This window comes from Mustela erminea, chromosome 2 (assembly GCF_009829155.1).
Source record: "Mustela erminea isolate mMusErm1 chromosome 2, mMusErm1.Pri, whole genome shotgun sequence".
NCBI classification, from domain to species: domain Eukaryota; kingdom Metazoa; phylum Chordata; class Mammalia; order Carnivora; family Mustelidae; genus Mustela; species Mustela erminea.
Window position 1 is genome coordinate 160833954 of NC_045615.1, and position 13804 is coordinate 160847757.

At 37.1% G+C, this 13804-nt stretch overlaps 1 long non-coding RNA gene across 1 annotated transcript in view; it reads left to right on the top strand.

Moving 5' to 3' along the window:
• The first annotated feature begins 696 nt into the window (after window positions 1-696).
• Window positions 697-13804, top strand: part of LOC116585247 — an 82738-nt gene continuing 69630 nt past the window's right edge. Inside the window, exon 1 of the long non-coding RNA XR_004283514.1 lies at window positions 697-735. This is a non-coding gene — a long non-coding RNA (uncharacterized LOC116585247). The remainder of the gene's footprint in view (window positions 736-13804) is intronic.

Genomic DNA, 13804 nt, shown 5'->3' on the forward strand with positions numbered 1-13804 from the left:
TCAGTTATGAGAGTACTTTATATAATCTGGTTTCAAGTCCCTTGTAATATATATGTTGCAGATATTTTCTTCAAGTTGTAGACTGACTTTTCATTTTCTTAGTTATGTCAAAGAGTGGAATTTACAAGCTTCCTATCTGTTTTATTAATATTTCTTGAATGATCAATGCTTTCTATGTCCTAAGGTATCTCTCCCTTCCCAAAGTTGCAAAAGTTTTCTTCTATATTTTGCTGTATTACATTTCTTCTATAAGGTTTATAAGTTTTAACCTTCATTTTTAGGTTTCTGATTTATTTCAGATAGATTTTTTTTGCCTGGTATAATGATTGAAGTGGGTTTTTTTTCCATGTAAATCTAATTTTTCTCACACCATTTGTTGAAAAGACCATCTGTTCTCCCATCTTTGGCACCTTGGTCAAAATTAATTAATCGTGTACGTATAGGTGTATTTTTGAACTCTCCATTTTGTTCCATAGACCTATTTACCTGTCTATATACTAATGCTGCACTGTCTTGATAACTATAATTTATGGTAAGTCTTTTTTTTTTTTTTAAGATTTTATTTATTTATTTGACAGAGATTACAAGTAGGCAGAGAGGCAGGCAGAGAGGAAGGGAAGCAGGCTCCCTGCCGAGCAGAGAGCCTGATGCAGGGCTCCATCCCAGGACACTGGGATCATGACCTGAGCCGAAGGCAGAGGCTTTAACCCACTGAGCCACCCAGGCGCCCCTATGGTAAGTCTTAATGTCAGATAATGTAAGCACTCCAACTTTATTTTAAAAATTTGTTCTGGCTGTTTTAGGCCATTTATATTCCTATATAAATTTTAGAATCAGCTTGTCAGTTTCTACAAAATGGGCTGTTGTATTTTGATTGAAGATTTCATTGAATCTGCATTTTAATTTAGAGAGAACTGGTACGTTAACAATATCATCTTCTAATCCATGATTGGTATCTATCTCAGTCCATTTAAATTTTCTTTAATAGCTCTCAGCAAGAGAAAGGTTGAGGAAGTTCTTTTTTATTTCTAGTCTGCTGAGAATTTTTTGTTATTGTTGTTCATGATAAGTGTTAAATTTTATCAAGTGCTTTTCCACACTTATATAGAGAACCATATGGATTTTCTTTTTTAGTTAACATGGTGAATTACACTGGTTGTTTTAAAATGTTAGACCAGCTTTCTGCTTCTGAGATAAATCCCACTTGGTCCTGCTGCATTTTCTTTTTTATAGGTTGCAATTTAGATTTGATAAGATTTTAAAAAATTGTTTTTAATTTATTTGACAGACAGAGATCACAAGTAGGCAGAGAAGCAGGTAGAGAGAGAGAGAGGGAGAGAGAAGGAAGAGGAGGAAGCAGGCTTCCTGCTGAGCAGAGAGCCCGATGCGGGGCTCCATCCCAGGACCCTGGGATCATGACCCGAGCTGAAGGCAGAGGCTTAACCCACTGATCCACCCAGGTGCCCCTAGATTTGATAAGATTTTATTAGAAACTTTTCCAGCAAGATTCAGGAGAGATATTGGTCTTAATTTTTTATTTTTTAGTAATAGCTTTACTTTTAGCGTCAGGATAATGCTGGATTCAAAATGAATTGGGAAGTACTCCTATTTTCTGAAACTTTCAGTAAGATACTATTATGTCTTCCTCAAATATTGGATAAATGTTAACCAGTGACTCCATCTGGAAGGGTATTTTTTGTGGGAATATTTTAAATGACTAATTTATTCAAATGATGCAGGGCTATTTAGGGTTTTTTGTTTTTTTTTTTTTTTTTTAAAGATTTTATTTATTTATTTGACAGAGAGAAATCACAAGTAGACGGAGAGGCAGGCAGAGAGAGAGAGGGAAGCAGGCTCCCCGCTGAGCAGAGAGCCCGATGCGGGGCTCGATCCCAGGACGCTGAGATCATGACCTGAGCCGAAGGCAGCGGCTTAACCCACTGAGCCACCCAGGTGCCCTATTTAGGGCTTTTAAAAAAATGTTTTCTTGTGTCAGTTTTGGTTTTGCCTATTTCTTCTAAATTATCAAATTTGTTGCAATAAGTGTCTTTAAAGTGTATCTTTATTATCCTTTAGTATTGATAGTATCTATGGTGATGGCCCTCTTTTCTATACTTGAGTAATTTGTGTCTTCTTTTTTCTTGATCCTTCTAAGCTGGAAGTTTATTATTTTATCGATCTTTTTTAAAAAGCAGCTTTAGATTAATTGATTTTTCTCTTGTTTATGCAGTTCATATTTAATTGAAAATATTATAGAAGATTTATTAAAATATAGGTGACATACCATACAATGCACCCATTTAAAGTGTACAGTTTTTTAAAAAATATATTCAGAGTTGTGCAATCATTACCATCATCAGTTTGAAAAAAAATTTATAACCCCCAAAGGCAATTTCCTATCCATTCATTCCTTGTTTTCCTAACATACATTCCCCAGCCCTAGGTAACCACTAAATATTCTATTTTTTTTTAAATTTGCCTATTCTTGACATTTCATGTAAATGGAATCATATATGGTTTTTTGTGACTGTCCTTTTCATTTAGCATGTTTTTAAGGTTTGTGCTATAGCATGTATGAGTACTTCATTTATTATTGTTGAGTAATATTCCATTGTATGGCTACATCACAGTTTGTCCATTCTTCTGCTAATGGACATTTGGATTATTTCCATCATTTGGCTTTTATGAACAATAGTACTGTAAACATTTGCATACAGGTTTTTGTATGGACATATTTTTAAATTAAATTTAATTAATGTATAGTGTATTACTAGTTTCAGAGGTATAATTTAGTGACTCATCGGTTGCATACAACACCCAGTCCCATCACATCAAGTACCCTCCTTAATGCCCATCACCCAGTTACCCCGTCTCCCCACCTACCTCCCCTCCAGCAGCCCTCAGTTTGTTCCCTGTAGTTGAGTCTCTTATGTTTGGACATATGTTACAATTTCTCCTGAATATTTACCTAGCAGTGGGATTGCTGGATCAAAAAGTTACTCTGTTTTGTCTGTGGAGGGTATACCAGACTGTTTTCCAAAGTGGCTGGATCATATAATACTACTGGCGATGTGTGAGGACTCCCAATTTCCACACATTCTCACCAACATTTGTTATTATCTGGGTTTTTAAAAAATGTAGCTGTTTTAGTGGGTGTGAACTGGTATCTCATTGTGGTTTTGATTTGCATTTCTTTTTTTTTTTGAGATTTTTTTTTATTTATTTGACAGACAGAGATCACAAGTAGGCAGAGAGGCAGGCAGAGAGAAAGGGGGAAGCAGGCTCTCCACTGAGCAGAGAGCCGAATGCGGGAGCTCGATCCCAGGACCCTGGGATCATGATCTGAGCCGAAGGCAGAGGCTTTAACCCCACCAAACCACCCAGGCGCCCCTTGATTTACATTTCTTCTGAGATGATGACCTGAGCTAAAATTAAGAGTCAGACATTTAACCAACTGAGCCACCCAGGCACCCCAGACATGTGGGACAAAAAATTGAGTTATAATCGACATATAACATTATATTAGTTTTAGGTGTACAGTATAATGATTTATGTATTATGAAATGATTACCACAATAAGTTTAGATAACATTCATTACTACACATAATTCATTTTTTTCTTATAATGGGAACTTCTTAGCAACTTTCAAATATATAATATAATAAAGTTAACTGTAGTCACCATGCTGTATATTACATCCCCAGAATTTATTCATCTTATAACTGGAAGTTTGTATTTTTTACTATCTTCACCCATTTCAGCCATCCCACCTCTGGTAAGCACTGATCTGTTCTTATTTTTCTTTCTTTTTTTATTAAGATTTTATTTATTTATTTGACAGACAGAGATCACAAATAGGCAGAGCGGCAGGCAGAGAGAGAGGGGGAAGCAGGCTCCCCAACCAAGCAGGGAGCCCGATGTGGGGCTTGATCCCAGGACCCTGGAATCATGACCTGAGCCAAAGGCAGAGGCTTTAACCCCCTGAGCCACCCAGGCACCCCTGGTCTGTTCTTATTATGCATTTCTATATGGTCAGTAGTAATGTCTACTCTGTCATTCCTGCTTTTGTTGATTTGAGTCTTCTCTTTGCTTGTATAATCTAGTTTAAATTTAGTTTGTCAGTTTTATTGATTTTTTTCAAACCAAGACTTTAAACCAAGTCTTGGTTTTATTAGTTGTCCTTATTGTTTTTTATTTTCTAGTGATTTATTACCACTTTAATCTATTATGTCTTTCTTTCTTTCTTACTTTCTTTCTTTTTAAGGTTTTATTTTTATTATTTATTTGACACAGAGATAGAGACGGCAAGAGAGGGAACACAAGCAGGGGGAGAGGGAGAGGGAGAAGCAGGCTTCCCGAGGGGCAAGGAGCCTGATTCAGGACTTGATCCCAGGACCCTGGGATCATGACCTGAGCTGAAAGTAGATGCTTAGCCACTGAGCCACCCAGGTGCCCTAAGATGACCTTCTTCCTGCTTGCTTTAGATTTAATTTACTCCTCTTGTTCTAGTGTCTTAGGGTAGAAGGTTAGGTTGTTGATTTGATGTCTTTTTTCTTCTTTAATGAAGTCACTTAAACCTGTACGTTTTTCCTTAAGTACTGCTCAAGCTGTGTCCCATAAGTCTTAGTTGATTGTATTCTTGTTTTCACTCATCTCAAAGTATTTTCCGATTTCCCTTGTGCTTTCTTCGTTGACTCCTTGACTCATGGGCTATGTGCGTTTGAGAAGAATGTAGGTTCTGCTATTTTGGGGTAGGGTGTTCCGTAAATGTCCGTTAGTGCTAGCTGCTTTAAAGTCGCTCAAGTGTGCCACCTCTTTATCAGGCGGTACCTTTTCCTCTGCTTCTCCTCCCCCTTGCCCTCCTTTCTCTCCTTTCCTAACCCCAATTTCCCCTGCGCCCTTTGGTTTTTATGGTGGTACTTTGCATAGCACTGTGATTTTTAGGAATATTTGTGCTGAGTTATAGAAGAAATGACTGCTTAAGATGGGGGTGCATTTTATTTTATGTAAGTTATTCCTCAAAGCTGATTTAAATAGAAATTAATAATTCTGGGACAAAGTTATTTAAGGTGGTAAATTGTAATTTCTTAGAGTAACAAACTATTTTATTTAACAGAAAGCTTCTGAAAACTTACCCCTTACAAGAGATTTAAAAAAAAAGTCTGTCACTCCTTTTCTAATGAGTAGTTAAGTCCATTTTTCTACCTCCACTAGCCTTGTCATATAAATCCATTTTTCCCACAAAGGCTTAATTATTCTATTCTCTTGGATTGTTTAGTAAAATGATTCTGCCTTTAGTATTATTTTTTTAAGGTTTCAAAAAGTTACTGAAAACCGGCAATATCCGACCTTCAAACTTGAATTGTCAGACGTGTCAGGCTAAGAGCGTATTTACCAACGGTTGCTCTTTAATCTGAAATACAATGTTCCCTTTCTTTATGGTCATTTGAAAATAAAAGGTTGATGTCAACTCTTGCTCTTCTCCCAATATTGCCTACAAGGTAGAAAGCAATTTTGCATTGATTGAAAGCCTACATTAACCAGTAAAAGCAGCTGGACTTATCAAGTCATCTCAGTGGATTCATTGGTAACTCAAAGGAATAATAAACCAGAGCCTTCGTTATATGTCTTGAGTTCGGGAGAAATCCTTTTTCAATGAGAAAGCTAATCACTTAACAAATATGTGTTCCCAGGGGAAAATAATGTTTGAGTAGAACAACGATAACCCACAATATTTTAAAAGAATAAAATTCAGAACAATGGAATCCTTTGACTGACTGACTTAACTGAAAGTAAGTCATGGTGTAAGTTTGTTCTTAGGATAGTATATCATGTTGAGGGCATGTTTTGAGACTTAGAGCCAAGTTTTAATATTGAGGGCAGCAAATATCTTTGAGCATCTAGTTGTGAGAACTAAAATGACAGGAGTGAGTGAATGATGCTGTCGTTGCTTCTCCAAATTTTTATTTTAGTAGATCTGTCTTGGATTGTTAATTCTCAATGGTAATAAGTTTCTCCTGATTTGGTGATAGCTAGAAATAGTGGTATGTATAAAAATGAATAAACATTCTCTTAAAATACACGTCTTGTCAAAATGAACTGCTTTATTTATTTATTTATTTATTTATTTATTTATTTGTCAGAGCAAGCACAGGCAGACAGAGTGGCAGGCAGAGGCAGATGGAGAAGCAGGCTCCCGCTGAGCAAGGAGCCCAATGTGGGACTCGATCCCAGGACCCTGGGATCATGACCTGAGCTGAAGGCAGCGGCTTAACCAACTGAGCCACCCAGGTGTCCTTGAACTACTTTTGTTGGTAAATTTTAGCTTAAACTTTTAGTCTAGATATAAATTAGGAAACCCTCTTATTCTCTCATCAGATGCTCTTCATTCTTTATAGCTCCTATTAAAATTCATTTTTATGTTTGTCTGTTTAATGCCATGTCCCATGTTGGACTCTCATGTATATATTTCTTACCATGCTATATCCTGTACCTAGAACCTTTCTTGGCATATATTTGCACTCTAAAAAAATTGCTGAATGACCAGATAAATAAAATGCCTAGACCTGGAAAATCAGCCTTAACTACATTCTGACTTAGGAAATAACTTGAACAATTACCCTCTTTCTGCCTTTTTTGCCTTCCACAGTTTAGTGAATAATAATGATATCTTATATATAATACATTACATCTCTATAGTAGAACATCTTTATAGCTTTTACTGAGTGTTCACTGTGTGCCAGGTACCCCTCTAGATATGACAGATACATCATTGAACAACCACAACAAGAAAAACAAAAACAAAAAACAAAAAACTGTGCATTCATTGAGCTTACATTTCTAGTAAAATCTCTTGTTTTGTTTTGGTCCTCACAACAAACTTATGTATTATGGCTTAATATATTTAGTATGTACAGTGAGTAGGACTGATATTAATTTACTAATGCAGAAATAGAGAGTTGGTAAAATTTTTACTTAAGATCAATCAGCTAGTAAGTCCAAGCACTAGATAATGGCCTGTGTTTTTCTTTATCCCCATTTGTTATCCACTGTGTAGGATTTTTTTTTTTTAAGATTTTATTTATTTGAGAGAGAGAGCATGAGAGGGAGAAGTTCAGAGGGAGAAGCACTCTCTGCAGAGCAGGGAGCCCAATGTGGGACTCGATCCTGGGACTCCAGGATCATTACCTGAGCTGAATGCAGTTGCTTAACAAACTGAGCCATCCAGGTGCCCCCTGTGTAGGAATTTTTTGAGGAAAAGTAAGATCCAATTTATTCAACATCTGTAAAATATACTGCAGAAACACAAAGTGATGGCATGGTTCAGATTTTTTAATATTAAGCTATAATTGACGTACGTTTTATTAGTTCCAGATGTACAATACAATGATTCAATATTTGTATATATTGTGAAATGATCACCATCACATTAACCTCCAATCATAATTCAGCTTTTAAAGTGGTTTTTAAAACTATAGCATTTTAAGATATCTTAAATACAAAGAAAATTTAAAATTTAAGCTTGAATTCCTTTGTTTAGATATGGCCTGTTATTTGTGGGATGCCTGATTCTTATACCTAAACCAGCGACTAGTTAGAGCTGTTTATTGATTTTTTGTGTGTGTTTGATTTATTTTCTTAAGTTACTTATTTATTTATTCATGAGCAACTGAGAGCCAGAGAGGCAGAGGCAGAGAGAGAAGCAGGCTCCCCCGGAGCAGGGAGCCCAATGAGGGACTTGATCCCAGGACTCTGGGATCATGACCTCCGCCAAAGACAGATGCTTAACTGACTGAGCCACCCAGGAGCCTGGAGCTTTTTATTGTCAAGTGTTCTAATGCTGTACATTAGCATGGGAATCTAGGCCGTACCCATAGTGGATGACATATTAGTTGCTAAGCAGCGGAAATTATTGTGCCGTCTGTTGCCCCTTACAAGGTGTGTTATCACCCAACTCATTTTCTGAACCCACACACCAAATGCACCGTAAGTAATAGAAATTATAGTGGTTTGTACATTTTTTGACCTAATACGCAGTTTATGAGGAAAAAAACCCAAATTTTGCCTCCTGTTAACTCTAGTGGATACCTTAGAAGGTTTTTTTTGTCCTTTAAACTTTGTTTTCATGAGGTGATCTTTTATTAGATCATCAGATATCCCATATTCAGACTTAAACAAGAATTTTGCTTTGTTACGAGTTTACAAGTTCTTTAGCATTGAGAATAAACTATAGAGAATCTGGTATTTTATTTTGAGTACTTTGAATTCTAGATAGCATTAAAATGTTCCCCCCCCCCACCACCAAATTTGCTGAGGCTTACACAGAGGAACCTACATTGGAAAACATATCTGTTTGACAGAAATTCCAAAGTGTTTTTTTTTTTTGTAAATCTGCCCTAAATGTCATACTTTCGATATACTTTTATTTAATCTTTTATCCTACTGAAGGGTTACATTACTATAGAAAAACACTTCTCAAAGTGTATTTTTTTCAAAGATGTTAATAAGTGTTATTGGAGAGAAGGAAGTTTTCTGTAATCTTATGTGATGAAAATCTATGGGAAAAATCTTGTATGATGAAAATGCTAAAGAGGTTTCTTTACTACCTGACTTCTCAGAATCATTAATAGATTAATATGTTAGTGTGTATTATATAAGCCCTAGTAGGTGGTATTTTTCACATTTTACCACAGAATTTTTTTCTTTTTTCTTTTTTAAAGATCTTTATTTGAGAGAGAGGGAGACGCTAGCATGTGAGCATGGTGGTGGCGAGAGGGGTGTGGGGAAGGGAGATACAGACCCCCCCCACTGAGCATGGAATTGGATATGGGGCTTGATTGCAGGACCCTGAGATCATCACCTGAGCTGAAGGAAGATGCTTAACCGACTGAGCCACCAGGCACCCCCAGAATTTTTTTCTTAGGACTGTCTTGTGAGACTAATGTTATTCAAAACACAATCTTGGAGTATATATTAGTATTTGCATATAGCCTATGAAGACTGTAATTTTAAAAAAATTTTATTTATTTATTTGACAGAGAGAGAGAGAGAAATCACAAGTAGGCAGAGAGGCAGGCAGAGAGAGAGGAGAAGCAGGCTCCCAGATGGGCAGAGAGCCTGATGCAGGGCTCCATCCCAGGACCCTGAGATCATGACCTGAGCCGAAGGCAGAAGCTTAACCCGCTGAGCCACCCAGGTGTCCTGAAGTCTGTATTTGCAACAGGTCACTCCTCAGGCCCCGTGTCTCTGGGCACTCTCAGTTGTACCCATGGCCTTAAATGTCACTTGTAGACTGATGTTGCCCATATATGTAAATTGACCACCTCTGTCTCCTGAGCTCCACATGCACATGGCATCTGCCTCCCTAACTTTTCCAACTGGGTGTAAGGATTTCAAATTCAGTTATCCAGAAGCGAACTCAGTATCTTCCTCTTAAATCTACTCCTCCTGCTCCTCTCCTATCTTACTAAAGGTCACTAATACCCACTCGGTTGCCCAAGCCATGTACTTGGGTCCAACCTCCAGTCTTGCCGTTCATTTCTCTTTTCTCACCCGCCAGCAGCGTGACCCAATTACCCCAATTCTGTAGATCTCTTAAGTAAGGCCACTTCCCTCAAATTGCGTGTAACTTAAGCCTTTATCATCTTATGATAAAGCCTTTATCATCTTATCCAGATTGCCGAAGTAGCCCTTTAACTCAGCACTGTTCAGTAAGATGCAATATAATCCAAGCCACAAACCCAAATCATGTACGAAATTTTAAAATTTCTGATAGCCACATTACAAAATATAAGGCAAAATAGGTGAAATTAGTTTTGGTAATATATTGTTATTTAGCCCAATGGGTCAAAAATACTATAATTTTGACATAAAATCAGTATAATATACGCATAAATTATTGATATTTTATGTCATTACTTTTGTACTAAGTCTTTGAAATCCAGCCTGTATCTCACACTTCCGGCTGCCTCAGTTCGTGCTAGTCACGTTTGGAAACTCAGCAGTTACATGTGGCTGGTGGCTACAACGGACACCTCAGCTCTTTATTTTCCTTTCTGTAGACTCTGCCCTTCTTACGCATTCTCCCCAAGGCAGACAGTGTGGGGTGCCTGGTTGTGTCACCCCATTGTTTGAGATCCTTGGTTGGTTGCACATTGCCTCGCCCTTCAAGACCCAGGTTAATAAGCTATACTTACCTCCAGCCTCATTTCATTTAACCCTACTCTGAATTCCATGCGTCCTGATTTATTTGAGGTTATTTCCCAAAGATGTCATGCGTTCTCTCCTCTAGCCTTTGTGTATGTTGTGACTTCCACTTGGAAAAATTCTTCCCTACCACTTTGCCAGGTAAATTCCTGTTCAGGTCTCAGCCTAGATTTCATTTCTTCCAGGAAATCTTCCCTAAAATGCCAAGTCCAATTTAGGTGCCACTCCTGTGAATTCTCATTGTACATTTACATGTGTAATATTAGTACTTACTGAACTGTATTTTATATATAGTTAAACGATGTATTTTTATCATTTATTAATAACTTATCTCTCATAACTAGAACTATAAAGGTAGGAGTTGTGTCTGTTCTTAATTCTGTGATTTAACTAATTAGACTAAAAGCTCCTTGAAGAGCAAGCACATGGTATGTGCTCAATATATTATTTTTAAGAGAAAGAATGGAAAAAATTATGTGACAGCCAAAGACCTCTGGCCTACCTTCTCTGATGCCATGATTAGCTCCTAATTCCCCACAAGCAGAAGGATATTCATCCTTTCTTTAAATTTAAGATTTTATTGTTAACAATTAGTTAACATTTAGTGTATTGGTTTCAGGTGTACAAGATAGTGACTCAACACTTTCATACAACACCCAGTGCCCATCACAGCAAGGGCACTTCTTAATCCCGGACGCCTATTTTACCCACCCCTCCAACACCGGCCTTCCTGGGAACCACCAGTTTGTTCTCTGTAGTCAGAAGTCTGGAGACACCTGGGTGGCTCAGTCGGTTAAGCGTCTGCCTTCTGCTCAGCTCGTGTTCCCAGCCTCCTGGGATCCAGCCCCGCTTCAGGCTCCCTGCGCAGCAGGAGCAGCGTTTGCCATTGCAAGTGGCAGGATTTCACTCTTTCTTATGGCTCGGTAATATTCCATTTTATATAATAACCACATCTTCTTTATCCATTCATCAGTCAGTGGACACTTTGGTGTTTCTATAATTTGGCTATTGTAAATAATAAACAAATAATGCTACTGTAAATTGGGGTGCATGTATCCCTCTGAATTAGTGTTTTTGTATCCTTTGGGTAAATACCCAGTGGTGTAACTGCTGGATGATAGGGTAGTTCTATTTTTAATTTTTGAAGAACCTCCATGCTGCTTTCCAGAGCGGCTGCATGAGAGTGCGTGAGAGTGACTTTTTTCTCCACATCCTTGCCAACACTTGTTACTTCTTGTGTTGTTTATTTTAGTCATTCTGACAGGTGGGAGGTGATCCCTCATTGTGGTTTTGATTTGCATGTCCCTGATGTTAAATTATGTTGAGGATCTTTTCATGTATCTGTTGGCCATCTGTATGTCATCTTTGGAGAAATGTCTATTCATGTCTTCTGCCCATTTTTTAACTGGGTATTTGTTTTTTGGGTCTTGAATTGTATAAGTTCTTTATGTATTTTGGGTATTAACCCTTTATCAGATATATAATTTTCAAGGATCTTCTCCCATTCCTTAAGTTGCCTTTTAGTTTTGTTGATTTTTTTACTTTGCTGTGCAGAAGCTTTTTTTTTTTTTTTTTTTTTTTGGTGAAGTCCCAATAGTTTATTTTTGCTTTTGTTTCCTGTGAATCAGGAGACCTATCTAGAAAAAAGTTGCACAGCCGATATCAGAGAAGTTACTGCCTGTATATTCTTCTAGGATTTTTATGAATTCAGGTCTCATGTTTATGTCTTTAATCCATTTCAAATTTATTTTTGTATGGTGTAAGAAAGTGGTTCAGTTTCATTCTTTTGCATGTTGCTGTCTGGTTTTCCCAACATCTTTTGTTAAAGAGACTGTCTTTTTCCCACTGGATATTCTTTCCTGCTTTGTGGAAGATTAATTGACCCTATACTTTTGGGTTCATTTCTGAGTTTTCTATTCTGTTCCATTGATTTATGTGTCTATTGTTGTGCTGGTACCATACTGTTATGATTAATATACAGCTTTGTAATATAACTTGAAATCCAGAATTGTGATGCCTCCAGCTTTGCTTTTCTTTTTCAAGGTTGTTTTGGCTATTCACAGTCTATTGTGGTTCCATATACATTTTAGGATTATTTGTAGTAGTTCTGTGAAAAATGCTATAGGTGTTTTGATAGGGATTTCATTTAATGTGTAGATTGCTTTGGATAGTATAGACATTTTAACAATATTTGTTTTTCCAGTCCATGAGCACAGAATATTTTTCCATTTTTGTGTGTGCCATTTTCAGTTTCTTTCATCAGTGTTTAATAGTTTTCAGAGTACAGGTCTTTTACCACTTTGATTAGGTCTATTCCTAGGTATCTTATTGGTTTAGGTGCAATTGTAAATGGGATTCCTTAATTATTCTTTCTGCTGCTTTATTATTGGTGTATAGAAATGCAACAGATTTCTGTACATTGATTTTGTATCCTGTGACTTCACTGAATTTATCATTTTTTGATGGAGGCTTTCAGGTTTTTTAGATGGAATATCATGTCATCTGCAAATAGTGAAAGTTCAACTTCTTCCTTGCCCATTTGGATGGCTTTTGTGTTTTTGTTGTCTGATTGCTATGGCTAGGAATTCCAGTACTATTTTAAATAAAGTGGTGAGAGTAGACATCCCTGTCTTCTTGATCATAGAGGAAAAGTTTCCAGTTTTTCCCCATTGAAGATGATACTAGCTGTGGGTTTTTTGAATATGGCCCTTATTGTGTTGAGGTATGTTCCCTCTAAACCCACTTTGTTAAGGTGTTTTGTTTTGTTTTTATCACGAGTGGATGTTGTACTTTGTCAAATGCTTTTTGTGCATCTGTTGAAAGGATCATATGGTTCTTTTGTGATGTATCACAATGATTGATTTGAGAATATTGAACTACTCTTGCATCCCAGGAAAAAATCCCACTTGATCATGGGTAATGATTTTTAAAATGTATTGTTGGATTTGGTTTTCTGATATTTAATTGAGTCATTTTGCATCCATGGTCATCAGGGATATTGGCCTATTCTCTTTTATAGTATAGACTTTTTTAAAAAAAAGATTTTATTTATTTGTTTATCAGAGAGAAAGAGCAGGGAGAGCTTCAGGCAGAGCAGGCAGAAGGAGAAGCAGGCTCCCAGCTACGCAAGGAACTTGATGCAGGACTTGATCCCAGGACCCTGAGATCATGACCTCAGCTGAAGGCAGACACTCACCCAGCTGAGCCCCCCAGGTGTCCCTACAGTATAGTCTTTATCTGATTTTGGTATCAGAGTAATGCTGGCCTCAGAATGAATCTGAAAATTTTCATTCCTTTTCTGTTCTTTTGGAATTCTTTGAGAAGAATAGGTATTAACTGTTTTTTAAATGTTTGGTAGAATTCCCCTGTGATGCCCTCTGGCTCTGGACTTTTATTTGTTGGGAGATTTTTGATTTCTGATTCAATTTCTTTGCTGGATATGGGTCTGTTCAAGGTTTCTGTTTTCTCCTGTTTCAGTTTTGATAGTTTATATTTTTCTGGGAATTTATCTGTTTCTTCCAGGTTGTCCAATTTGTTGGCATATAATTTTTCATAATATTCTTTTATAATTGTTGGTATTTCTATGGTGTTGGTTGT